Below are 27,861 nucleotides of genomic sequence, written 5' to 3' on the forward strand. Positions count from 1 at the left end.
GGATAGAAAAAAGAGGAAGAAAAAGAAGGAGGGGAAGGAGGAGAAGAAGAAGGAGGAGAAGAAAGAGGAGAAAAAGAGGAGGAGGAGGAGAAGGAGGAGGAGGAGGAGGAGGAGGAGGAGGAGGAGGAGGAGGAGGAGGAGGAGGAGGAGGAATTTGTTCAAAATGTTAAAAATGCTGAGAAGGAGAAACCTTACTCTATGGGTTTTAGCCATAATGCCTTTGATGGATATGTTGATGCTCTATTTAGATCCTCTTGCAAAGAAAAACTTGTTGGTTTGCTTATCAAATAGGTTTATTTGTTAGTCCTATCAGGGATTGATTGCCTCCTCAGCTGCAGAATACCTTCTTACACAAAATGGCACTCTTTCCAGAACAGCCTATATCCAATGACTGATGGAGGTAGGGGTTCTAAGATCTGGCCATCTTGGCCCAACACATCTTCTGGTTAGCCATTAAAACTCTATAGTTCTGATAGGGTCAGCTTGGATTCTCCTTCTGCCCAATTCTGCTTCTTTTCCGATTCTCTTCCTAGGTGTTAATCCCAAACACTCTCCCTAGTAAATATCCTACACTGTAATCAGCATTTCAGATTCTGCTTTCTGGAGAACTCAATCCACTATGCTGACTTTCTTTCAGTTTCTTGTGCCACCATTTACCTCCTTCTTTAATCTTGGGACTTTTATACATGCTTGTCTTTCTGTATGAAATGTTCTTTCCTTATTTACCTGGTAAAAATGCATTAAGCCATTAGAGCACAACTTAAACAACTAATGATCCTTTTCTACTCTCTCTGACTAGTTCAAAATCCCACCTCCATCCCAGGTTTTAAACTTTTAGAACACCATGTAGCACTTCGTTTTTAGTGCTCCTCTTACTGAATTTTACTTTCATTGGAATGATATTTGGATAATGTCTGTCTCCATTTCCACATCATAATTTCTTATTTTCTTCACCATTGCATCATAGTGACTAACCCAGTGCTTGACACATAGAAGGCACAAAATAAAGACTTATTATAAGTGTGTGTGTGTGTGTGGGGGGGGGGGTTGTGACTTACACAGATACTTTTTAGAAAATGATGGGAAAAAAAGTTGTAATGTGTTTTTCATATTTTTAAAAATTTAAACTCAACAAATGGGACTTGTTTCTAATATTACCACTTTTTACTTAAGAATCATAATGAAAACTCCTTCCTTCTGTTCCATCTTCTAAACAAATGGCAGGATTTTAGGTATGAGAGTCAGATTGCTCTGGTTTTAAATTTTTAGATGGAGTCTTATGCAAATTTCCTAACTTTCTAAGTCTGGTTTTCTTATCTGTAAAACAATAACCTACCACATATACCTATGGTCATCTGAATAACCTGCAAAACATTTAACACATAATAGGAGTACAATAGTCTTGTATTATTATGCTAATCTCAAAACTAAAAAAAGATAAGAAAATTGTCTATATATTTTTGCACTACAAAAGGGATTACAACACAAGAAAAGGAGCATGCAGCTACACCACTGCTATAGTATTATGACTTTTTGCACTTTATTATTTTGAAATGAATAGCTTCATGTCCTAGGCTATTTGTGAAACTAAATCTATTTCATTTTATAAATTGGTTATTTCAATAAGACCATTATGTGTTTACTCATGATATATAATGGAATGATGCTTTACAAATGTATTTAAATTTAAGAAGAAAAAAAGTCATAAAAACATCATTATAAGTTAAACATTAACAGTTTTATAAATTTTTTTTCTAAAACCAAGGTGGTTACAGAATCTTGAAACTTATCAGAGTTACTCTTCATTTTTTAAATCCCTTCTTTTACCATAATGTATGAATGGACTAAGGGAGCAAGAGAGAGGTCCATGTAAACTAGACACATGATATTAGTGGATTTATGTTATATCTAACAATCATTGTTAAATACTTACAATGTGCCAGACACTGTATCCAAGCTTTCCATATATTGTTTTGGTTAACCACCACAAAAAAGACCTATTATAAGATATTATTTACTACATTGTACTCAATATTTGAATAAACCTTTCCAATGTCACCTGGCTACTGCACAGTAGAACCAAACTGTCAACTCAGACTTTTGAAATGAAAGGTCTATTCTTTACATCACTCCTATAAGAATTCAGCAATGTAATATAAAAAAGAAAAAAAAGTGTCTGTCATATCAAAGGTCTGATGGGGAATTAGAATAGATTTTCATAGTACTTTCCTTTATAGAATAAATAAAACAAAATGTACTTTTGTCTTCTAAGGGAGATGAAATATGTCCTACTACAGGAAGAAAATGTTTTGTAAAGCTTTCTTTTTTATAAAATAGCTGGAAGAGACGGGTTTAATCAGGCACAAATAGGAGTGGTCATATTATGCAAAGATATGACCAGAGTTGGATGAGACTGCACAACACAGGGAAAGATTAAGGCAGAAAGGTCTGAGTAGAGGAAGCTCCCAGAGGAAGCTTCCCAAAACAGGAAGCAAAGAGTTTTGTTGACATAAAGGGACTAAAAAGAAACACACAAAAATGCTATAGGGCTTTAAAATGTTTACTAAAAGGAGACTTTTGAGAAATTGTCAATGCTATAGTGGCTGTACGATTTATGAGAATAGGTGTTTTTCACATCCAATTTTTCAATTGTTTGCATTACCCTATATTCTATATATTCCTGTCATTTGCATTGTTCTATACTGCCTAAAATCTTTAGCCAAATTTGCTACATATCTTGTGATTATGTTTAGGAAGGGAGGGGGAGATCAAAGGTAAGGAATTAAGTATCACATATGCGATGGTATGAGCAGAGGTAAAAGCTAAGATTTAAGTTAGGGCAAGAGTTCAATGAACAGAATCTGAAAGCCATCTATAGATTCAATGCAGTCCCTGTCAAAATTCAAATTATAATGGCATTTTTCACAGAAATAGAAAAAATAATCCTAAAATTGTTATGGAATCACAAAAGACCCCAAAAAGGCAAAGCAATCTTGGGAAAGAACAAAGTTATAGGTATCATGCTCCCTGATTTCAAACTATATTACAAAACTATGGTAAGCAAAACAGTGTGGTACTAGTGTAAACAATGACAAATAGACTAATAGAACACAATAGAGAGCCCCAAAACAAACCTACACGTATATGGTTAACTAATATATATAACTAATTATATATATATATATATACATATATATATATAACATATATATATATATATGAGTGTATATATATAATATATATATGAGTGTATATATATATTTAAATAATTTATCTATATATAAATTTATATAAATATATATATATATAAAATATATATATATTTTTTAATGTTTATTTATTTTTGAGATTGAGACACAGAGAGAGACAGAGAGACAGAGCCTGAGCAGGGAGGGGCAGAGAGAGGGAGACACAGAATCCAAAGCAGGGTGCAGGACCCGAGCTGTCAGTACAGACCCCTATGAGGGGGTTGAATTAATAGACCATGAGACCCTGAGCCAAAGTCTGATGTCCAACCTACTCAGCCACCCAGGAGCCCCTTTGGTTAACTAATATTTGACAAAGAAACCAAGAATACTTAATGGGAAGAAGATAGTCTCTTCAATAAATGGTACTGGGAAAAGTGGATATCCAAATGCAAAAGATTGTAATTGGACCCGTATCTTATACAACTCACAAAACTTAAGTTGAAATAGATTCAGGAATGACACTTAAGATATGAAAGTGTCAAACCCTACAACAAAACCTAGGGAAAATTCCCTTGACATTGTTTTTGACTCAAATGAACTTCATTTTATTAAGCATTTCACAATACAGATGTATATCAAATCATGACATGTATACCTTACACTTACACAATGTTATGTATCAACTATATCTCAATAAAGCTCAGGGAGGGAAAAGAGAGAGAGAGAAAGAGAGACCAGAATTTTGAGTCAGAAATCATTATGAAAACACATGGCCTGGAATTTTATAAAAAATAGGATTTTTAAAAATTTTAAATAATATAAAATACACATACATACATATTACTGAGGATATGGGGCATTGTGCATCTCACCAAATGTTGATCTTGGAAAGGAAACTAAGGTTAGTTTTATTGAAATCTTACTGATCAAAACAAGATTTAGCTAAATGCTCAGCATTGCTATTATATATAAGGTAATCTGCAAATTGCTTTTATACACATTGTTTTTAATCCTTTCTTCAACCTTATGATGTAGATATTTTAATCCTCATTTGAGAAGAAACTGAGCTGAGTTAGGTTAAATAACTGGCTGAAGTTCACTCTAGTAAGTAAATAGCCCCATTGGGATTTAACTCCAAATCCAGTGCACCCTTCCCTGCACACTCTCACCTTCTTGAGAAATAGTTGAGTCCTCTTTATCCCTTACTCTTCTCAGTCAATAATACAATCATTTGAAGAATATTTTAAAAGATAACTATCGGGGCGCCTGGGTGGCGCAGTCGGTTAAGCGTCCGACTTCAGCCAGGTCACGATCTCGCGGTCCGTGAGTTCGAGCCCCGCGTCAGGCTCTGGGCTGATGGCTCAGAGCCTGGAGCCTGTTTCCGATTCTGTGTCTCCCTCTCTCTCTGGCCCTCCCCCATTCATGCTATGTCTCTCTCTGTCCCAAAAATAAAAAAAAATAAAAAACGTTGAAAAAAAAAAAAAAAAAAGATAACTATCAAAAACACACTCAATTACTATCTTACTACAATTACTTCCCAATATTTAAGACTATAATAAATAATATCACATATATAATAGCCCTGCACACTGGTTGGAACATAGAAGACACTCAGCCTTATTTGTGTTACTGTCACCCCAATATGTGGATATTTACTGAAGAGAGATCATTTTAGGCTATCTTTTTTTAGTTTACTGATTGTAAAACATTTTAATAGCTATAATTATTATTTTATCAAATGTTCTTTCAAATATTAAAAAAAGGTATTTTTCTCTGAAGAATTTAAAGTGTTCCACTGAAAATATCTTTACATTATTTTTTCAATAAACTCATCTTTCATATTCAGTTACATTTCAAGCTAGCTCTAATTTATAACTCCTATTAATGAGGATTTTTACAGCACTTCTAAAAAAATTAAAGTAAATTTTCTTGAAAATAACATGAGCTTGATCTATACACACACGGTTTAAGAGAGGATGGCTTCATCATCATCACTTGCTTTTGTTTTTTATGTGCTGGTATAGAACAGGCACTGTAAGAGGACACAGCAGGTGACCTCATAACACTCAACCTCCCCTTGTGTCCTGTAGATTACAGGAGCTTTATAATTGCAAAGTTCATAATTACATTAAATAACACAGCATAGAATAACTACCACTCCTTTCTTCCAAATCTCTATCATTAATAAACATCCCAGCCTTCTACATCAGCCATAAATGCATTAGGCAGCACAGCTGTTTTAGAATAGAGCACAGTTTTACAAACACAGAGGAGCAAATCAAATTAAATAACCACATCTTCTTTATTTTGCAAATTACAGAAGAATTAAAAGTAATTCTTCTTATCAAAGATTTATTTTTTCTCTATGAGTACAGGCATTCCAAATCCTGATTTGGTTTTCTGTGTTGAAAATATGCTGTCATTTTGCAATTCATTTAAAAGGATAAAGAAAGAAAAAATGTTGCATTCCAGAAAAAAAAGTTTTTTTAAGACCTATTTACATAATAACTTTGCTAATTCTTTTGTACTCCCCCTCATAGAAGAATTGACACCATTTGTCCACATATATAATCAGGGCACCAGTTAATCACCCCTCTATCGTCAGAGACTTTGCCAAAAGTTTTCTGTTATTTGTAAGCTTCCAGAGCTTTAAGGCTTGTACTGGCTCTGGGTTAAAAGTGAGAAAGGTCCTTACTAATCAGAGCCCATACCCAGCAGGTGTACAGTGGCAAGACTGCAGGAAAAGGCCTGGTGTAATCCAGGAGTCAGCTGGCCTGCACCTCCACAGCTACACTACCCACCATTCCCACTCATGGGCCTCCTCATTCAGAATCCAATTCTCTTCCCCATAGCTACTCCAAGCCCTTTTGGAAATGGAAAGTGATGATACCTTTAGGTTTTGACTATTCAACTGCTGGACTACTAGCTGGCATATAAAGAGTTCAACATTTGTTAAGTGAGCCACTGAGTGGCTGAGTGGATGTCATGAAGTGAATGATGAAGTTTCCTCTTCTTGATTTTTCAAGGCCTGGAAAGCATAGAACCTCCCATCCGCCAACCTACCCACATACTCATCCTGACAAAGTTGCCTAAAATGTCAATGCAGTGGACATAAGAGAAGAGGGAAGGACAAGGAGGAAAGCTATAGTGTAATAATGAACTTGCATTGTTTGAGCTAGGTAATTTATGTATGTTACTTATTCAATTCTTACAATAAACAGGCAAGGGGAAAACTTTTATTTTCAGGTGAAAGAATTGAATTGCTTTTAAATGAAAACACTGGCTCAAATAATAAAGCTAGTAAAAGTTACAAATAGCATTAGAACCCATGTATTTTTGGCTATTTCCATAGAACAGTTCTGCCTTTTGTATACACATCTGAGAATCAGATACATTCTACTATCTTTCTCTTTGGAGAAATGTATCCCAAGTTTCAAACTACTGAGTCTTAAAGCAATAATTGAAATCTTTCACTGCCTTATAATGGGAATTTCTTGTATTAATACCAATATTAAAAGAGGTAATCCTAAATATTTATAATCTAACACTAATAAAGTTGATAATACCTGTGAAACAATTATTCCACATGCTGTCAGATATTACTTGATCCAATGGATGCACTAAGTTCTCACTGTTCTAAGTGTCATCTTAGGTTCTGCAAATACAAAGGATACAATAGGAGATGGAGAGAAAAATATAGTCAAATGTGTGTGTGTAACAGTGAGATAGATGCCAAGCAATAACTAATCCACATAAAATGATGTGTAAGCTGAGGGATGAGACCTAGTCATTCTTCTAAACCAGAGGGTTCAAGAACAGGAGCCATAAATAAGGTTAGGGAAGATTGTCCTCAGAAGTAAAATTCGAGTTGAATCTTGAACGATGAATACTCCATACAGTAAAAGACAAAGGGTAGACAATTAAACAAAAAGTTTTACCAAACAATAAATGAATTAGGGAAAGCCTGAGGCAAAAGCCTGGGAAAACCTGGAGTGTTTGAAGGATGGCAGGTTGCCTACTGCAGGCAACATCAGCTTTCATTTGAAGCCATTGCAATTCATTCTCCAGATCTCAGCTTTAGCAACATAAACCCAAGAAACTTTTTCTAAGCCCTGAGACTAGGCCAGGTCTCTATCTCTGAAGGACTTGTTCTCATAGATCTTTGCTTTTAAATAAACATTTGTATGATTTGATTATATTCCCCCTCCCCCACTGGGCAGTAAACACTGTGAGGAGAGGAACTCCATCCAGTATCATCCTTCATTTTATTCCTAGTACAGTATCTAACGTAGTATCAGACACGTGAAAGAAAAAAAAAAACAGTCAAATGAATAAATGTTGAGAGAATTTACAATGATGAGACTGTCGGTAGGAGCCAGGATGCCAAGGATTAATGAAGATTGTCCTGTGGAAAATGGGAACACTGAATTTTGTTGAGGTGTTGTTAAGAGTCAGAGCCTAGGGGCAAGAATACTGTTAAGCAAATATTTCAGTATTCTCACTAAGAGATAATGAGGTCCCAAACTAGAACAGTGATTGGATTTGAAGAAAAGGAGACAGACATAAATGAGGTACTCAAATCATTAGGATTTGATGACTGATCAAGGAGTGGCAAGGGAAGAATCAGTGATGATTATGATAAGTGCTTTAGATCCTCAGATTCATAGGCAGCTTAGCTTAAGAATTGAAATCATCATATCTTAAATATTCAAACAGATCAAAATCAAATCCAAAAACAATTCTCATAAATTGAGTGGGAGTATTTATTTCATTTTGGGATTACATGAATATATTTTGAAACAGTAACATATGGCATGAAAAGCATAGTGGAACAAAGTGTATACCTAAAAAAAGTGAATCTCCCTCTCATCCATGTCTCTTAGTCTCCTATATGCTTTATCCAGGGGCAACCATTATCAGATTCTTGTGAATCTTGAGCAGGAGTATTATTAATTATCAAAAAAAAAAAAAAAGGTTAAAAGAGAAACCAAAGTAAATTTCTTTCCAGAACAGTGATTTGAAGTAAAACTTCTGGAAACTGTCAGTGAAAATGTATGTTAGCAAATAACTTTAAACTACAAATGCAGCATAGGTTTCTGTACTACCTCTCCACTGAATTTAGGTATTAGATAGATAGATAGATAGATAGATAGATAGATAGATGATAGATTGATAGATGGATAGATAGATATAGATAAATAGATAAACAGATAGATGATAGATGATAAATTGATAGATGATAGATAAACTGTAGATGATAGATGATAGATAGATAGATAGATAGATAGAGCAAGCAAGTAAGGCTTGATAACTTTTTAATCCTAAATTTCATTTTTCAATATCACTTAATGCCATTTGATCATGTAAAGGAAACTCACTGGCAGTTGAGGTACACAGACAAGGAATTCTATGAATAGAGTAGACAGCATGGAGTCCTACAGAGGAACACAGAAGACAGAATGTTACTATGTAATATACATTCTCCAGAAACCAAGAGCTCCAATAGTCTATCCTCCATTACCTGACATCAGAGTAGAAGAACACCCTGAATGAAAGGGAATTTTGAAAATAGATTCTGAAAATAATTGCAGTAATGTTGTAAGAAGATACTATTTCCCTTAATGGAAAAGGGTCTACTCTATAAAAATTCATCATCCTGGCATTTTACTGAGATACTGTTTTCCTGCATCCTTCTTTTAGGGATTTCACTTGACCATATTCAATTTTGCTCTCCTCATCTCTGAGCTGGCTTCTATCCATCTCAATCATTCATGCTCAAAGACTTGGGACCCCTCCACAGCAGTTCTCCAGGTTGCAACAGTAAAATTTTCATTTGCTCTGCTGATCAAGCAATTTGGGCCCTGAAAATGTAACTGATCCAGCTGCAGCACCATCCACTGAAACAGTCACACTAAAATATAGGGATTCTTCAAACAGTCATTCTTTGCATCTACAATACTCATTGGGGTTTTACTTTAATTTGCCTCTGTTTTCCTTCACCTTGCAATAAGGAAATCAAGGGAAGCAAGTTGTAGATAGGGCTAAATGAAAGGGCAAACAATTATTATTCAGAAAAGTCATGCTTTACAAACACTTTTTCCAAACAGAATTGGAACAGAGACCTAAAAAATCATCTTTCATATCTAAACTGGTGCCGGAGGGAAGTAGGAGCTGAGAGTGCTTCACTTAAAACTGATCAGAGACTATCCTGATTGTCTACAGAGTCCTTTAACAGAACTGACAAGGACTATATCTTTAGTTTGATAACACTTATATGTAAAAGGAGAGAACACTGGAGAAACATCCACATAAGGCAATTTCAATGTATGAATTATGTCCCCTAAGTTCATGGACAATATTTCTAAGTGCTGACATCAATTCAGCTAGGATTGCTTTTTTCACCCCTCTGGAAGTGACTGAAGAATTTATTAATGACATGTCACGGGGGTAGCCATTTCTATACCTTGAGTTGAATACAGAACATAGAATCTTTAGAGCTTGGAATCTGGTTCAACTGCCCTTCATTGCACCATTGAGGAAATTGCACTCCTGGAAGAATAAGAGATTTGCCTGAGGTCACACAGCTAGGAAGCAGCAAAGCCAGAGCTGAAAGCCAACAATACTGGCTGCATCCCTGGCCTCTTTTCTGCACTCTTCTACTTGTATCAGTCAGACAGTAGCAGGACCAGATGGAATACTCAGAAATAGTGACCAAAGAGAGACTGATGACAGGACAATTACCAGCCATGGGGGCAGTGGTAAGGGAAATCAACATGGGGGGGGGGGGGTTGAGTCCACAAGGGCTAGCAGTAGACGAAATATTTGCTTCTTGTCTCTATGACCTGAAAGAATGAGATGGAGGAGAGGCAGCTGAAATCCAGAGAGAATTGTGTGTATAGAAAAGCACCTGCAGGAACTGTGACCTTAGAAAGTAACACAGTCTTTAGTAAACTGTAGCTCTCTGAGGTAGGAAACAAAACCCAGAACTCGCTCTTCTTCCATTCTCCAATCTCCTACTAGGTCCTCCCATTAGCCTTGTCCAGCCAGAAGCCAGAAGGCAGATCGGTCCTGCTGATGCTTTCATAGGTCCACAGGAGGGGAGAGAGGGGTTGTTGAGGGGCAAATGGAGAATATCCAGTACAACTCTTTTCAGTTGTACCAGCCTTTTGTTTGTGATTTTTTCTTCCTTGCCATCCCCTATTTTCTTTCACTGGGACAAAAATTATTGAGGTTAATGAGTGATGATGGCCCATGGAAAAATAGCATCGTGTTTCATAATGGACTTCATCTAAAATTTACTCAAATGCAATCGAGTCTGGAGATGAAGTAAAATAAGCAAAGGTAGACTTTGCAATATTTAAAAATAAGTAATCATCTCAGGACTATGACTCATTACTGGAAAAAGCATAGTAATAGTGTGTTTTATGCACAGAACAATTTTAATTAATAAGCAGGACACATTTATTTAAAAATTATGATAAGACATCATTATTCTCAGAACATGAACTTTGATGGTTAGGTGTTAGCATCCTGTTGAGTTCTAGAAAATGAACTTCTGGATATTAAACATGATTCCTTAGAGACCTCAAACACAGCACTTTGTGCAGTCAGCTATTATCTACATTGACAATTGTTTATGACTGTGAATCACCCATGCCTGATGTGATGCCCAAAAGTACTTCAGTAAGATATTATGAGCCATATCAGATGTGGGTGGTGTAAAAGTCATTTCAGTAATAAAACAGAGTTCAAAGAGTTGATTCAATAGAGGCATTACTAATAATTTATTTAAAAAAAAGGTGTTTCCTTTCTTTTTAAGGGCAATGCTTTGAAGGGAGAGATGAGCATGGGGAAGTCATCTACAAGCTCTGAGACATTCCTGTTTTTTTGGCTTAGCACACATCTCTATGCAGGTGTTAAGAGTGACTATCTCTTACTCTCCAAAATGGAGTGTAAGGGAGCCACTCTATTATAGTTAGGAAAAATGATATAAAAGCAGTCTGGCTTGAGACTACATCCCTTTAAGAATACTTTAGTTAGGTTTGGTTCTGGGGTACCTGGATGGCTTAGTCAGTTAAGTATCCAACTCTAGGTTCAGCTCAGGTCATGATCTCACAGTTCATGGGTTCAAACCCTACATCAGATTCTACACTGTCAGTGTGGGGGCTGCTTGGGATTCTCTGTCTCTCTGTCTCTATCTCTGTCTCTCTCTCTCTCTCTCTCTCTGCCTCACCCCCCCCCCTTTTCTATAAAAATAAACAAATAAACTTAAAAAAAAAAGGTTTAGTTCTGTATGGGTTCATACACCTCCCTATTACTACTGAGACCTAGATCCTGGAGAAAATCTTAAATTAAAGGCAATAGATACTATTTGTTCTCATAAGATTTTCTAAAATAATGGATTTAAGAAGGCCAAACATGTTGGAATAGTCTACTTAATTTGACTTTTAAAACCTACCTGAATTATAGACAAGATTTTATATTATCTAATGCAAATATTTTCTAAACTACATGAGCTAGTGAGACAGATCCTTTATCCTACAAGAGAAGAAAGAACCAAATGTTTGCTAGCTGAACAAAATGCCTTGAGCAAAGTTTCTGTGAGCATACATTTTTAATTTCCTCAGATGAAAACAGCTTTGAGTGAGGGGCTCTCTAAAAAGTGTCCTGATGTTTTCCTAATACACCAATATATAAAATCTCTCCAAATGTTGAGATTCTCTTAGCCTTTGGTCTATGTTCTCAACTCATCTGGCTCCAAATGACACATTATTTAAGCAAGATAATAATCAAGGTAACAGAGAATCTTAAAAATTACTTCAGAAAATTACAAAGGCTTAGATGGTGAATATTTATTCTCTATTATTTATAACATCAGAAATAATTTACCTATAATTTGAATTTTACCAAAGCAGTTGTTCTGGAACTTTCTGATGCATTAGTATGTTCAACCTTTAATATAGTTGTACATGTAAGTGTCTTATCATGCCTGCTTGACCATAATAAGTGAGCCTGCCTCAGTCACCTCATTCTTTTTCGGAGATATGCTACCTCCAAAGTCATTACAACTATCTGCCTTGCATTTCAAACTAAACACATGCTATCATATAAATTCTCTCATTTGGTCTACCTAATACCTTTGTGAGGAAAACAGGACAGCAATTATTGCCCCATTTCATGGGTGAGGAAACAGGCTTAGGATAGTTAAAGTGGTTTACTCAAAGTTGCATGACTGAGCAGTTATGGACCTCTGACTCATAATTAGGTCCAGTTCAGGAAAACACATTTTATTGAGTGCTTTAAAATTATAATCTTCAGTCTTTTGGGTACAAGGTATGGTACAGAGGGTAGACTAACAGATAAAAAGAAAGCTAACACTTATACACTACTTATTATCTGAGAGTCCCTTTTATAAAAACTTTATAGATTTATTTTATTTAATCCCATAACAAGCCTTGAGGTTAGTACTATTGTCCTTGCCATGTTATAAATGAGGAAGTTGAGAAGATGATTATCAACTTGTACAGGATCACAGGGGCAATTCTGACTTCAGAGTCCATGTTCTGAACCATGATAAATACGGTCTCTAGAGAGTCCAAATCCTATGGATACCTTTTCATAATACTGAATGGCCTCCCATGAAAGCATATGAATAAAAAATTAATATGAGTCTAGGAAAACACACACACACATGCACACACAGGCATACACATGTAGACATTACTGACCTATCTATATGTGCATACATCTTTACTAGAGGATTTGAGTATCATTGTACATGGCTATCAATACATTAGGCCAGAATTTAAAACAAACAACTAAAAACGTAGATGAGCAAGATATTCTCAGCCTGAACTTTACCTGGGAAAGAAAAATGAAAAGGAACTACAAATTGCCCAGATTGGAGACATACGTCTCTCATTTAACTTCCAAAATCTTCCTCAAAATATCTTTGTATTTAAAAGAAGCCATCAGGCTTTGTAAAGAGAGAAGAGAAAATAGACTTGAGGAAGATGTTTCCTTCTGTGTGACTCAGGAGGCAGGCTTCTTCTACGCAATGCTTTGCCATCATCTGCCAAAGATGTGTGTGCAAATATCAGTCTTACAAACAGACAATGTTTGCATTACATTGAGGCTGACTTGCCATCTGGTTATCAGATGTTTGGGCTCCAAATTTTACAGTTTTCCTATGTGTTTCCTCTAATGAGAAATGGAATGATGGGATTCTGATAACAAGTATCCACGCACTAGACTGATATTACGTCCTTGTGCAGAGTATTAGGAACAGTGCATATAAGAGAAAAGATTTATGTCTCACATTGGTTGAAGAAAAGAGGGAAGTATTTTCCATGGTTCAGGTTCACATGAAAGATAAATGTCTTAGTTCTGAATGTGATATGTTTTTCTCAAAGTTTAGAGAATCCACTGATGTTCTGTGCAACTGTATTTCAGTTTTCGATCTAGCAGAGTACATCAACTAAAAATGCAGTCACGGTAAAAAAAATTCTGGTGATATGAATTATTTCTGAATAAGAAAAGGCCAAAAGCACAATCCTAACATAATATAAATGATGTGATTGACTACTAGGGTTTCTTGCAGCCCATAGCTTCAGGTAAAGCATCTGTCTCCCACCATTAATGAGAAAAGAGACAGCACTTTCTATTTAAAATTAATAGCTGTAACACTCTAGGATTATAGGAAAAACTGTAAGTGTTTCACACAAAGTGCTTCACAAAATTTTACTGAAGTTCAACAAAATCATTACATAACAAACACACATGAGAAACTCTTCTCTATGGCTTATTCTACTGAATTGCCTATTCATTTTTACCTGCACAGAATCTACACTTTTCAGCAAGATGAATGTTAGCAGAAATAAAAATATCCTTTCTCTTTTAATAGCTCCTGCTCTCAAAAAATAGTCTAGTCTAGTCATTTAATATCTTAGGATTTTAGGTACTTATAACGGGTTAGGTATTAATTATTTTTTTCTATATAACCCAAGATTTTTTTTAAGCAATAGGCAACACCATTAATTTCTAATTCCAGTTACATCTTTCTTTTTGGATGATTTTGGGCACTGGATCACCATCAGCAATACCAATAGAATAACATCATTCTTTGAGGAACTGCAATAATAATGCACTTTGCATTGATAAATAGTATAATACTTATCATACTCTTAAAAATAATAGAAATTAATGACATTTTAGGACTTCCCAAATTTAGGGAAGTTATCAAGATTATTTATCACTCTAAATAGCAACAGCTTCCTCAGAAGACTATCATGTCTGCTTCCAAGATTGAGTACATAGTTGAACACAAATGAACCTAGTACCTGTATATTTATTTTAATTATCTTTCGTGTTGCTATCCTACCAAAGAAAATTTAACTCAGAAATGTTCCCACAGTACAGTGATAATCCAGGGTGCAATGGGGAAGGGTAGTAAGAAAGGAAAAAGAAAAGGATAAACAATGACAATGAATGGTACAGTCAAGAGGTAACTTACAAATGTAATCACTACTGTTTTGGTCAATGATCACTGAAAGATCCAGGAAGATAAAGAATGAGAGCAAAGTTTCTGCTATGTTTTTGTGAAGAATGAATACGCCACAGAAATATTAGAAGAATACGGAGTCAGAACTACCAATGAAATAAGTAAAAACAAAAGAAGAAATAAAAGAAGAAATCAAGACAGAAAAAAAAGTGGAAATACAACATGTTGCTTCTACATTCGGAGATCTTTTCTGTTTATGAAGTATAAATAACAGATTATCCAAAATTAATACTCGGTTTATCTGAAGACAAAACAAGTTGAAAGAAATCTTTAAACCAAGTTGGTTTTCCTTCCTGAATGTTATTTCAAGCAATAAAACTATGAGTATTAGGCAAAGTATAAGACACTTAAAAATATAATTTTCCACAATTACTTTCAGTTTTCTGCAAATTATTCATTATGATTTTTCTCTCTAAAAGCAAAGACGAAGCTTATGGATTCAAGGATGTCCATGCCCATGCTCAGGAAAGGAATACTAGTCTGTATTCTAGAGCCAACTAGAATCTAAAATTAACCACATCCATTCTTTAAATGTTGACCATGTTGCATGGGTTGGATGACCCACAAAGGCAGTTGGCTATGTGTGTAGCTGTCAATTCAAGAATCTAGGAAACTGGTTTCCAGAACAAATAACCACAATCCTGATTTAAGTCAAGAACATTAGGGTCCTCTGGCTATATTAATAATTTGAAAGCTACAATTATGACTTACACAAATTAATCACAAAGGAATATTAGTATTATTAATCAGAATCTGATTGTAAACCTATTTGATTGTAAAGCCTGCCTCCCTCCCTCTCCCATCCCCACCCTCCTTTCACCTGGGGAGAGAGGGAGTAGGAAAGGAAGAGATGAACTCTTTTAGAGTCTTACATCAATCCTGGGAGGTAAATATTACTACCCCTTTCTTTATGGATATATGAGGCTCAGAAAAAATAAGCAACTTGTACTATGGCCATGTTTCTTACATAGGTAAGAAATACTAGAGTAGGGATTCATCTCAGGTCTGTGTGCCTCTGAAGCCCACCTTATGGATGCACAGCTGACAGTTCTGCTATTAATAATAATAGGCAAAAGTTCCTGTGTCCCTGACACTGTGCAAACTTCTTCCCCAAAACCAAAAATAATAAGTTGCAATTTTTTGAGTACTCACTATTTATCTGGATCATTTTAATAAATCTTCACAATGCTGGTCAAGGTGGTATTATTACCTTCTTTCTGTAAAATAATTTGTCCCACACTTGGAAGCTGGCAAGAGGGAGACGTGGAAGTTACGCCAGTTCTCTACGAACTCCAAAGCCTCTGCTTCCCCACTATTGCATTCTGCCTTCCATCCACAAAGTTCTCTTAATAAAGCTTTGAGTTCAGCAGGTAGGAATTACTTCTGTCTTCGATGAGAAACAAGCTCAGAGAGAATGCTACTTGCTAACCAGTATATGGACAGGCAGGGATTCAAACCCAGGCCAGTTTGACTTCTGAGCCTCTTGCCCCTATACCCTGTGGACAAGGGTAATGAAAGGAATGAAAAATGGCCACCCCTAAAAGCAACAGATCTGTACTTTAAAATCTATCATCATAACTGTGGGATCAAATGCTTTGGAGCCTTGAAGAAGGCTGAATATACAGCCTGAAAATATCCTTGTGAAAATAACTATGTGTTTGGCTGCTGAGTGTAATGAAGTTCAGCTGCTGAGTGTAATGAAGTTCAGGTGACCTCACCTGTTAGGAGGTGCTAGGCTGCAGTGGGCAGAACAGCAAAGGAATTACATTAGAAAAGGCAGAGAAGGTGTGGGAGCAAGCCTAGCACAATGCAGTGTGGGTGTTGAAGAGAAAAATCACTCCTACTTTGTCCATAGATGTTTGCATTGATAAAGGTCCCTTGTATAATCTGGTACTGTGGTTCTGGACCTTCAGTGTGGACAAAAAGTACCTGGGAGCTTGCTAACACTATAGTTTTAGTGCTACCTCATTCTGACCCAGTAAGTCTGGGGCGATGCCTAGGAATCTGCATTTTACAAACATTCCAATTCATTCTGATGTGAATGGGCTGTGGACTTCATTTTGAGGACCTTGATTTAGTGGATGAGGGAATCTTGGGGAAATTGCAACATCAAGCTTTAAGTACGGTCAGAAGATAAAATTCAGTGCAAGATAAAAGTTAAGGTCTTAGAAATCAGGAAATTGGAACTCTCTATATTCCTGTTTGTACTGCATACATATACTATAGATTGTTAGTCTGGAAGAAGCACACTCAGAGAGAGAAAGGGAGAGAGGGAGAGAGTAAGAGAAAAAGAGAGGAGACATACAGACATGCAAGAACAAAACAAAACATCTTGTAGGGAATTATTTCACTGTGTTCACCAGAAAACATTTCTTCCCCCCCCCCGCCCCTTTTTGTCACAAACTTAATTTAATGAGTAATTTCTTTGTTAAATTCTAAATGACCAAGATAATCATTCTTTTAATATAGATCAGCTGGCAACAAATTCTTTTAGTTTTTCTTCATCTTAGAATGTCTTGATTTCCCTTTTCTTCTTGAAGACGATTTTTACTGGATGTAGGATACTGAGTCAACAGTTCTTTCCTTTCAGCACCTGCAACATGTTGTATCATTTTCCACTGGCCTTCATGGTTTGTATTGAGAAATCCAGTGCCATTTGAACTGTTTTTCCTCTGTATGTAATGTGATGTTCTTCTCTGGCCACTTTATTATTATTTTTTTTAATTTGTCTTTAGTTTTCAGAAGCTTGACTATAATGTGTCTTCGTGTAGATTCTTTGGGCTTATCATGTTTAAGGTTTTACTAACTTCTTGAACCTGTAAGTCTGGCGGGGGGGGAGGGTGTTGGCCAAATTTGGGAAGTTTTCAGCTAGTATTTCTTCAAATGATATTTAAGCCCTGCCCTTTTTCTCCTCTCTTAGAGCTCTAAGGACACAAATGTTAGATCTCTTGTTATAGCCTCACATGTACCTAAGACTCTGTGTGAGTTTGTGTGTGTGTGCATATGTGTGTTTTCAATCTATTTTCTCCTGTTGTTCAGATTGGGTGATTTGTGTAGTTTTACATTTCTGTGGACTGATTCTTTCCCCTGTCCCCTCCACTCTGCTGTTGAGCCCACCTCTTGTTTTTTTTTGGTTTTTTTTTGTTTTTTTTTTTTGTTTTAATTTCAGTTATTGTATTTTCAGTTCTAATATTTCAGTTCTAATATTTCAGTTCTTTATTTCTTCTTTATATCTTTTATTTCTTTGCTGAGATTTTCTATTTTTTTTATTTGTTCAAGAGTTTTGTGATTGTTCCTGCGTCTTTATAACATCTTCTTTAAAATTTTGTCAGATAATTCTAACATCAATATCATCCCAGTGATGACATTTATTGAGCATGATTTTCATTCAATTTGAGATCTTCCCAGTCCATGGTATGACAAGAGATTTTTGAAAGAAAGCTACACATTTGGATTATTATGTTATGAGATTGTATTGTATTTAAAATTTCCTTTTTAGCTGGCTTTCTCTAAAATTGCTCTGCCAAGGGAAGAGGAGCACTGTCTCATTATTGCCAGTCACAAACTATTACCTGAGTGTGAAAGCCTAGGTTCCCCACCCAGTTTCCACTGATACCAAAGAGGGGGCTGCTTGTACTGCTGAGCAAGAGTGGGAGTTCTGGATCTCATGTAGTCCTCCACTGATACCTCCCTTACTGGGAGGGATAGGAGAGTCTTGTTATTGCCTTCCACATGGCCTCCACTAACACCATAGGGAGAGATGTGCCTCATTAAAGTTAGATGATAGTGAAAATCATGACCCTTTCCTACTCTTCCTCTATTAACATCCTGCTGGGGAGGAGGAGAGAGACCTCATTACTGGTGGGTAGAGATAAAGTACTGATTTTCCATAAGATCTCCACTGACATTGTGGCAATGAGGGGGAGAGAGAGGAGGAACCTCATTGCCACCAGATGGGCATGAAATCCTGGCTTCCTACTCCACCTACTCTGACACAACCCTGGTATGGGGTTGGCGTACTTTGTTACAGCCTGGCGTTTGTGGAAGTTCAGGATCCCTACTTGCCTTTACTGGTGTGTGTGGAATTGGCCCACCATTTATTGTTTTTGTTTGTTTGCTGTTGTTTTTAAACTGGAGTAGATTGGCTATTGTCTAAAGTTTTCTGCCATGCTTGGCTGTCCCTTTCTTGGTCCTTTAGCAAAACAAAACAAAAAAACAAACAAATGAAAACCTTTTATTGTAATTTATTTGTCCGTCTATGACCATTGGTGTTTCTGGGTTGCTGGCTTCTTCAGGCCCATGTATATCACATATGACGTAAAAGGAAAACCTAGGGGCACCTGGGTGGCTCAGTTGGTCAGGTGTCTGACTCTTGGTTTTGGCTCAGGTCATGATCTCATGGCTTTGTGAGTTCGAGCCCAGCATCGGGCTTTGTGACCACGGTGTGGAGGCTGCTTGGGATTCTCTCTAGCTCCCTCTCTCTCTCTCTGCCCCTACCCCACTCAAGCTGTCTCTGTCTCTCTCAAAAATAAATAAACTTTAAAAATTAAAAAAAAAAGGAAAACCTAGAGATCTTACCATCATGTTAATTTCTTTGGACTCAAGGTCTCTAGACAGTCTGCCTTCTACTCTCCACTTTTCAGTCTTCTTACATTTGCTTTATATATAATGTTCAAGGTGTATAGTTGCAGATAATGTAATGAATAGTGAAAACTATATGTACTCCATCTTTACTGCAAGCAGAGCTACTCTAACTGATAAATTGTTTCAATTTCTATTCCACAACTTCTTGATTATCAATGAAGATACCACTATAGGCTCTGACAGTACTTGGTCAGTAAACATTATCAGATTTTAAAGTTTATTCTGATCCATAATCAGAGAAAAAAAAATTAAAATAAAGGAGGAGAGAAAGCCTCAAAGTTTTCTATGAATTTCTTTTTTGATACAATGGAACCCAGTAATTGGTTCCAATATGTGAACTCAATTTTCCTTTTAGTTTTCATTGTCTCATTCAACAAACATTTGTTGAGAGCCACATGAAGAGGCCTAATAATAATAAAGTTTATCATCCAATCTTCCAATAAACCTCCCCAACTTCCTTGTCTGGGTCATACTTTGTCTCTGCTCTTCTGCCCCTTGTACCCTGAATGTTCATACTATGTTATACATCGGCTTATTGTAAGTCTTCTCTAATAAGCTATAGGCTTCTTGAGAACAGAGACCTTGAGTTTGTGGCATCATTCCCAAGTACATCATCTTACACAGAATGGTTTCAACAAATCTTTGCAGTATGGATGAATAGAGAGGCAGAGGCAGAGACAGAAACAGAGAGAAACTCTTCTTTTAAGGTAACTAGCTAAATCCATAGGCCAGATTTGTCCTGCAAATCAAAATATAATTCCTCAAGCGTCTGCAACTTAACATGTTTCTCCATTGCATTAACTGGGGACAGACTGATACTGAGTATGGGCTTAAAGATTAATGAGTTAGCATACTGACCATTTTATCTTATTAAGCCATTACTCCATTCTGAATCTAAAAATCAGACATGCATAAAGGGGAAATATACCAGCATATTTGGATAGGGAAAAAGGAAAGAAAGTTCTTGAGCATCAAATATTATGGGCATGAATCTTGGACAATCCAAAACAAGCAAACAAACAAACAAACAAAAACCCTGGAGCTGCACTTGTAAGGATAAACAAAGCAAAAATACATAACAAATGTACCTACCTAGTTATAGGGCTAAGTATTGGAGGGCAGTGGAAATGAAAAAAAGACCTATGTCTGAAGTAAATTGTATCAATTAAGTTGCTTTTGGTTGCAAGTAGAAATTCAACTCAAGTGTACTAACAACTAAGTAAATTTGTAAGCTCATGTAACTGAAATGATTCTAGCTATGAGTGGTTTTTATGTGAGGACTAATGGAGACAATGTCAATAAAGTTCAACAATATCACTGAAGTCTTTTTTTTTTCTTTTCCCCTGATTTCCATTGTGTTTTTGGAATTTTGCTTTGTATTTGAATTGTTTTTCTTTGTGGTTTCAAGAAGGCTGCAGGTAGTAGCTCTTAGGTCTATCAAATGTCCTTGGTCACATCACATCCAGAGATTGAGCAAAAGGGAGGAAGGAATGGAAGAGGAGCAGGGGAGAGGAAGGAGAAGGGAGGGAGGGCTCCCAGCTACCTAATACAATTCTTCTATTTTACTTTGAGTATGACAATATATATCACGTGCCCAATAGGAAATTGTGGTTTGAGTCATTCAGTACCCCCTCACCTCAGTAGAACTGAGGAAGGGGGTAGAATGGATGTAGGAGAAAACTGACAATATTTTCTACATCAGCATTTTCTGTTTTAGAATAAATACCCAATGGTTGTCGTTCCACATATCATTGCATACTACCATTAGCAGACTTCTTCCTAGGGTAGGAACTGGATGTGTAACCGGATTTAATCAGTCAATGATGAAAGCGAAGATTCCTTTTTACTATTTTCAAGAGTGGGATATGCACTTTTAATTAAGAAATAGAGTACAAGTTAAGATGTGTTAATATTAACAGAAATAACGGCAGCTGTTTAATCTATTCTACAACAGATGGCTTAACATGCTTTGACTCATCATTTGTTTCCATTGTTTTAGATGAGAACATTTAGGGGAAAAAATAGTCTTAATCAGATTAAAAGAGAAACCATCCCACATGTTTCACTGGGAATAAAGCAAGTGGGCTTAGTGTGTTATGATACATGAATTGCTTTTGTGATTCCCATAAATGTTTCCCTAACTTTCTCCCTACCTTCTCTCTCTTTTTAACACGAAAGTAGAACCAAGTGAATTAATTTCTTCTTAAGCAATGCAAAAAATACTGAAAAGGAACAGTGATTTTGAAGAAAAAATATTTAGTGTATAAAATATGTTTAAATAGTATTTAAAGTCATGAACTGATGATTCAAGAATATTGTTTCAATCAGTCAAATTACAGCCAAATAAAAATATGTATGTATTTCTAATATTATACTGGTACAGATTTTTACTAACTTAAACACTTCCTGAAACTACAGAATTTAAGATCTAGAAGGAGTCTTAGATGTTTAGTTCAAATTCACCCACTTACAAAGGAAGGATCAGAGAACCTGAGAGCTTAAGGTTCATGCGACTTGCTTAAAGCCACATAGTTAATTAGTGCAGAAGACTGGAGTACCTAACATCTCCACACTGGAATCCCACTGTTCTACTTTTGATACACATTTTGACATACATGAGATATAAAATGCAGGACAGCCAGATTCCAACAAAAGACATGTTACACATCTCATTTCGAGAAAAAATGAAATCTGGATTATTCTGCCACTTATTTACTGTATATCTAAAGCCATATACATCTATGCAGATACAAACCTACTGATTAGGATTCTGTTAAAACAAAACAAAGAAATAAAAAGCAAAACAGTGAATGAGCGAAATGTACAGAAATGAGAAAAATGAGGAAAGGGAATCAGAAAGTCAGTCATGTTTGATTCAGTGAGACACAATTTCTTTTATTAAAATTGCTACTGTATTTATTTTTTAACATGGTCATGTAACATATAGAGTTGATGCTAAAATTAGGTATAGTTTTTTATACTTCTAACAAGGGAGAAAAGAACAGTATTAAGGAATAGTAATTATGAAGTCCATAAGAATGTATCATTAATTGACAATGCATTTGATTAACAGAGAAAGGGAGAAAAATGGCTTATATATGTACAGATATGAAAAGAGATGGCATTGATAATATATTTGAAGCCCTTAAGTTGTTCATGTAGGCTAGAAATTGACTTAGTTCTGCATGCAGAAAACAATTTAATATAGCTCATAACTGAGTGGGAGTGGTTTTAAATGAGAATTATTTTCTTGTTTTTTCTTATTAAGAAAATCAAAATGATAGTTTTGCCCTGTTTTGCTGACAGTGGTTTCTGCAATGCGATTGAGCTCCAGTAGGAGAGAAGAGAATATCATCTGTATCATTTGAAGAACTTAAGTTGGCTTCCAGAAATGTTTATAATTACCCTTGCAAAAGAGAGCAGCCTCAGCAGGTTAGAAAATTACCAGTTAGTCAACAAGTGTTTATCAAACCCCAGTTATGTGTTCAGAACAGTACTACGTGGGACATAAAACATAAGTTTTTTCCCCCATTGGGGCCTTTCAGTACAAGGAGAGAGGTCGGAGAATAATTCAATGCATTTAGACAGAATAATAATTAAGTGGTTTAATTATTAAATATGGTCCATAAGTACAATTAAATATCAGAAGGGGGAGAGATAATAATTTGAATAAGAGCTGCTTGAAGGCAAATGAAAGATAATCAAATCCCAGAATCTTTAATGACAAAAAATACTGTGCTTGATCTTGGTCAATGATTGCTTGTTTCTTGAGGCTGCCCATTCCACTGCTGAGCTGCTCTGACTTTAGGAAAGTTTCTCTTTATATTGACCTGAAATATACCTCCCTTTAATTTCCATCCATCTGCCTATCTTCAGCTTTCAGCCGCTCTAGCCTTTCCATGTGGCAGGATTTCAATGTAAGTAATAATATTACCACTCACTATTCTGTCCTTATCCTGTCAACTCTGATAAAGATACCATCCTGGTATGGTATCTTTGTCATTTTATGTTGTATAATTTGTGAAAATCTTCTTAACATAATATCCAAAAATGACCCAATACTCCAAATAAGTATTGGCTAGTGAGAATACACAGGGAAAATTATTTTCCTTGATCTGGATGCTATATTTCTACATGTAGAAACTATGTAGGAGTATGTTACCGTCATTTGTACCTATATCACCCTATCAGCTCATATTGAGATTTAGGGAATTTTATTTGACCTTCCCTATGAACTGCAGTCAAGCAAATTCTGTAAGAACTTATAAATACAAATAATATGTTTAATTTGAATACAGATTTTGTAGTTATTGCTCTTAAGTGTGTCTTGTTGATTTTTAACTCATTCTTCTAGCTTAAGATATGGTGACTCATGACTCGACCATCCATATCATTAGCTTTTCTCCCCAGATTTACATTAACCACTAGATTTAATAAATTTGATTTCTAAGTTTTCAAAGGGCCCATACAATAATACTTCTTCACGGAGTTGCTGTGAGAATACAAATAATATAATGTAAGGAAAATGCTTATTACAGCATTTATAAAATAGTAAATGTTCAATAAATGTTAGATCTTTCCCTTTCTTTAAAATAAATATTTCAAAAGGACATGGATAAGTACAGAACTTCCTTCAGGATAAAACTGATGTCCTTATTAAAAACTCTTTGTGTTAACCAGCTGCAATTTTCCCCAGTTACACTAATAGTCTTCATTTTCTGTTTGGACACAAAGATGTAATTAGAGACCTTGTCAAGTACATACTGGTAAAATATACTATTGAGTTGGAATATGTAAAGTAGAGAGAATGCATGTGGAAGGTCAAAAGGGATGGAACGAATGCAAGTTAGGTCTCTGCAGGGTTATTAACAAATGCCTAGTCACAGGAATAGAAAAGGAATAGAAATAGGAATCCAAAAGATGAAGGGATGGATAGATGTTGTGAGAGGGGTAAACACTGGGTAATTAGGGTTGGGTTTTCAAGCATGAAAGGGAGACTGGAATTGATGCAGGAAGCAATAGCAACCATTGGATAACCTTACATCTGAGGTAGGAGGAGAGTAGAGGGAAACACCAAAGAGTCTCCATAAGGTAACTATTAGATAAATAAGAGAAGACTGACATGGAGAGAAGCCATGGCAATAATGGAAGGAGGTAATGAATAGGCATTATTCGGAAGTAATGAATATCTAGCTTAAAATATTGGTAATGATCATGTAGTGGACACTGTGACTTACAAATTCACTACTTATAGGAGATACAGATAAATTGAAAGAGAATTTTGAAGACAGTACAATGAGGAAATATATCAGGGTGGGGGGGGGAACATTTGAGAACTATGACAGAATGAAACAAAGTTAGTTCTGTTAACTCTCAAACTGTGAACCCAAAACCAATAGCATCAGCATCAACCAAGAATTTGTTTAAAAAGCAAATTCACAGGCTCTACCCTAGGGCTAATGAATTTACCAGTAGTCATAATAAAGCAATAAAGGTTGGGGGGGCGGGCCCTGATTTGTAGCATTTGGGGGTTTCTGATTTCTTTGGAATACATACTCCCACTACGGCTAATTTTGAGCCACCAGTAACATGGAGTTGGTGAGAGATACACAAAATCAGCTCTCCAGACACTGTTGTAGGCCACTCAACCACATCCCTGTCCCAGGTCCATCTGTAGAATAAATCAAATCATCTGGAAGAATGTCAGAACACAAGTGGGCCACAATTACCAAAGTTTCTAATTGACTAGGTCTAGGGAAGGGGCTAAGTACTTTCTTTTATAGTGAGATCCCAGGTGGTAGATACTGATGGTCTGGGAACCACCCTTTGAGAATGACAGCTATAAGGGTCCTTTGGGCCACCTTATTCGGAAATTTAATTAACACACAGAAATTAATTACTTCGTTACTAACGTCCTATCAAATCAAATTTGGTCTATTACATTTGTTTGTGACTGAAACTCAAAGAATAGTTCTCAGCCCTCACCTCACTTGAACTTCAAGAAGTATCTGACATAGGCTTAACGCCTCTTGAAAAACCTGTTCTCTAGTTGTCCACACTTCCACAGTCTCATGGTTTTCTTCTTGCTCTTCTGGCTATTTTTTCTCAGTTGCTTTTTATGGGTTTCTCGTTGTCTGCCATTAGCTGAATGTTGGAGTGCCCCATGATTCTAGCTTCACTTCTTTCCTCTTCTGAAGGCTAAATTCTCCTTCTATATTATATCTTCCCATCCACTGGTCTTAAACATCATCTATATGTTGGCAGTTACCAATTCTCTTGTGGTAATCTCTCCTCTGAACTTCACATTGGATAGCTCTTCTCCACCTGACATTTATACTTGGTTATCTCATACTTAATATTACTTAAATAGAACTCATTCCCTCACAATGAAATCTCCCCAAATCTTTCCCAGTTCAGCAAATGGGACTACTGTTCACTCTGATGCTTAGACCCTAACTCCCAAAGTCCACCCCTGATTGTGCTCTTTTCTCAACTACTGCATCCAAGAAACCCTATCACCACTATTTCCAAAACATTTTCTCAATGTTATAGGTTTCACTATCCCCACAATCACCAACATAGGTTAAGCCATTATCATTGTTCCCTGGATAACTATAACAACCTCCTAATTCATGACTTCTTCCATTCTTCTTCCCCTATAATCCATTCACCATACATTAGCCACTAATCTATTAAATGCCTACAGCAGTACTACATTACCTACTTAGCATGGCCTTAGGTGATCTAGTCTCTGCCCTCTCCTCCCCCAACCCTACACTTCTTTACTCAAAACAGGTTGAATTCATTCCTATCTAGGGGCTTTTGTACCTGTTCCTTCTTCCTGGAAAGCTCTTCCTCTAGGATTTTTTGTATGGCTTGTTCCTTCTTGCTATAAAACTGTCAACTCAAATGTCACCGCTGGGGGCACCTGAGTGGCTCAGTCAGTTAAGCATCTGACTCTTGATCATGGTTCAGGTCATGATCTCACAGTCTGTGGGTTTGAGCCTCACATCAGGCTTTGTGCTGATGGCATGGAGCCTGCTTGGGATTCTGTCTTTCCTTCTCTCTTCCCCTCCCCTGCTTGTAATTTCTCTCCTCTCTCTCTCTCAAAACAAAATAATAATAATAATAATAAAATAAACCTAAAAAAATCAAATGTCATCTCTGCATCAAGGTATTTTTTGCCCATGATCTCTATCTCATAATTTACCTTTCTTCAGTGTAGCATGCAATATGGTGGGTTGGAAAATCAGACTTCCCAGGCTTGAATCTTAGCATCCCAGCTTCTTCCCTGACTTTGCAAGTTACGTGATTTTTTTTTTTTTTTTTTTTTTTTTTGGACTTCAGTTTCCTCATCTTTAAAAATGTGTGAATAATAGTATCTGCCACTTAGGTTTATTGTGAGGATCAAATGAGTTAATATATAAAAAGTATTTAGAAACAGCCTCACATATACAGGAGCTACACAAGTGTTAACTATTATTATCCAAAAGTATCTTATTTATAAATTTCTTTCCATATTTATTATCTCCTGTTCTCATACAGAATGGAAGTCCAAGAGTGCAAGCACTTTGACTATTGCGTTTGCTACAGTATCCTCAATGCCCAGAAAAGAAGCAGAGTACTCAACAAACATTTGTGGAATGAATGGGATGAATAGGTGAATCTTCTGTTAAGTCATATAACTCCCCCCCACCAGGGGCTCCTGGGTGGACCGGTTGGTTGAGCATCCAACTTCAAGTCAGGTCATGATCTCATGGTTCATAAGTTCAAGCTCTGCATTGGGCTCTCTACTGTCAGCACAGAGCCTGCTTCAGATCCTCTATCGCCCTCTCTCTCTGCCCCTCCCCCACTCACGTTCTCTCTCACTCTCTGTCTCTCTCTCCAAAATAAATAAACATTAAAAAAAAAAACCAAGTAGCCAAGACCCACATACACTGTAACTTAAAAACTATGCCTCCCAAGAAGATCTTTCTAGTAATTACTTGTTATGAAACCTCTTTTTTTTAGAAAGCCTATAAACTGCAACAAGTGATCTCACCTCAGTTATACTTTTATTTATAACAACATTCAAATCTATGTTTCTGCATTTCATGATTTATAGTAAACATCTGGCAAAAATGAGAATCATAATAATTATTTATTGGCATTTGACAGTGTACTAACCACAGAGAAATAAGAGTTTCAATAGGAAGATGGCTGTCATCTCTTTATTAACTTATCAGCAAAGCTTGGCTAGTAGACACTTTCCTCCCAGGTCATAGATGTGTTTGCTTAAGAAAACAACCATGAATTTTTCCTGTAATGCTGACAGGCAGTTTCGCTCTCATAAGCTGTGAGAAGTCCCTTCAACTTCTGACTCATTTCCTCTGGGCTGGCTCACATTACAATCTGCTTTCCTATCTGAGAAACCCTACGCTCAGATTGGTATCAGACCTATCTGGAGACCAAAACCTCTTTCCTTAAAAT

At 36.2% G+C, this 27,861-nt stretch overlaps 1 protein-coding gene across 3 annotated transcripts in view; it reads right to left on the reverse strand.

Moving 5' to 3' along the window:
* CTNNA3 (catenin alpha 3) overlaps window positions 1–27,861 on the reverse strand; it is a 1,807,132-nt gene that overhangs the window by 634,874 nt on the left and 1,144,397 nt on the right. The window lies entirely within an intron of this gene.

This window comes from Neofelis nebulosa, chromosome 13, assembly GCF_028018385.1.
Source record: "Neofelis nebulosa isolate mNeoNeb1 chromosome 13, mNeoNeb1.pri, whole genome shotgun sequence".
NCBI classification, from domain to species: domain Eukaryota; kingdom Metazoa; phylum Chordata; class Mammalia; order Carnivora; family Felidae; genus Neofelis; species Neofelis nebulosa.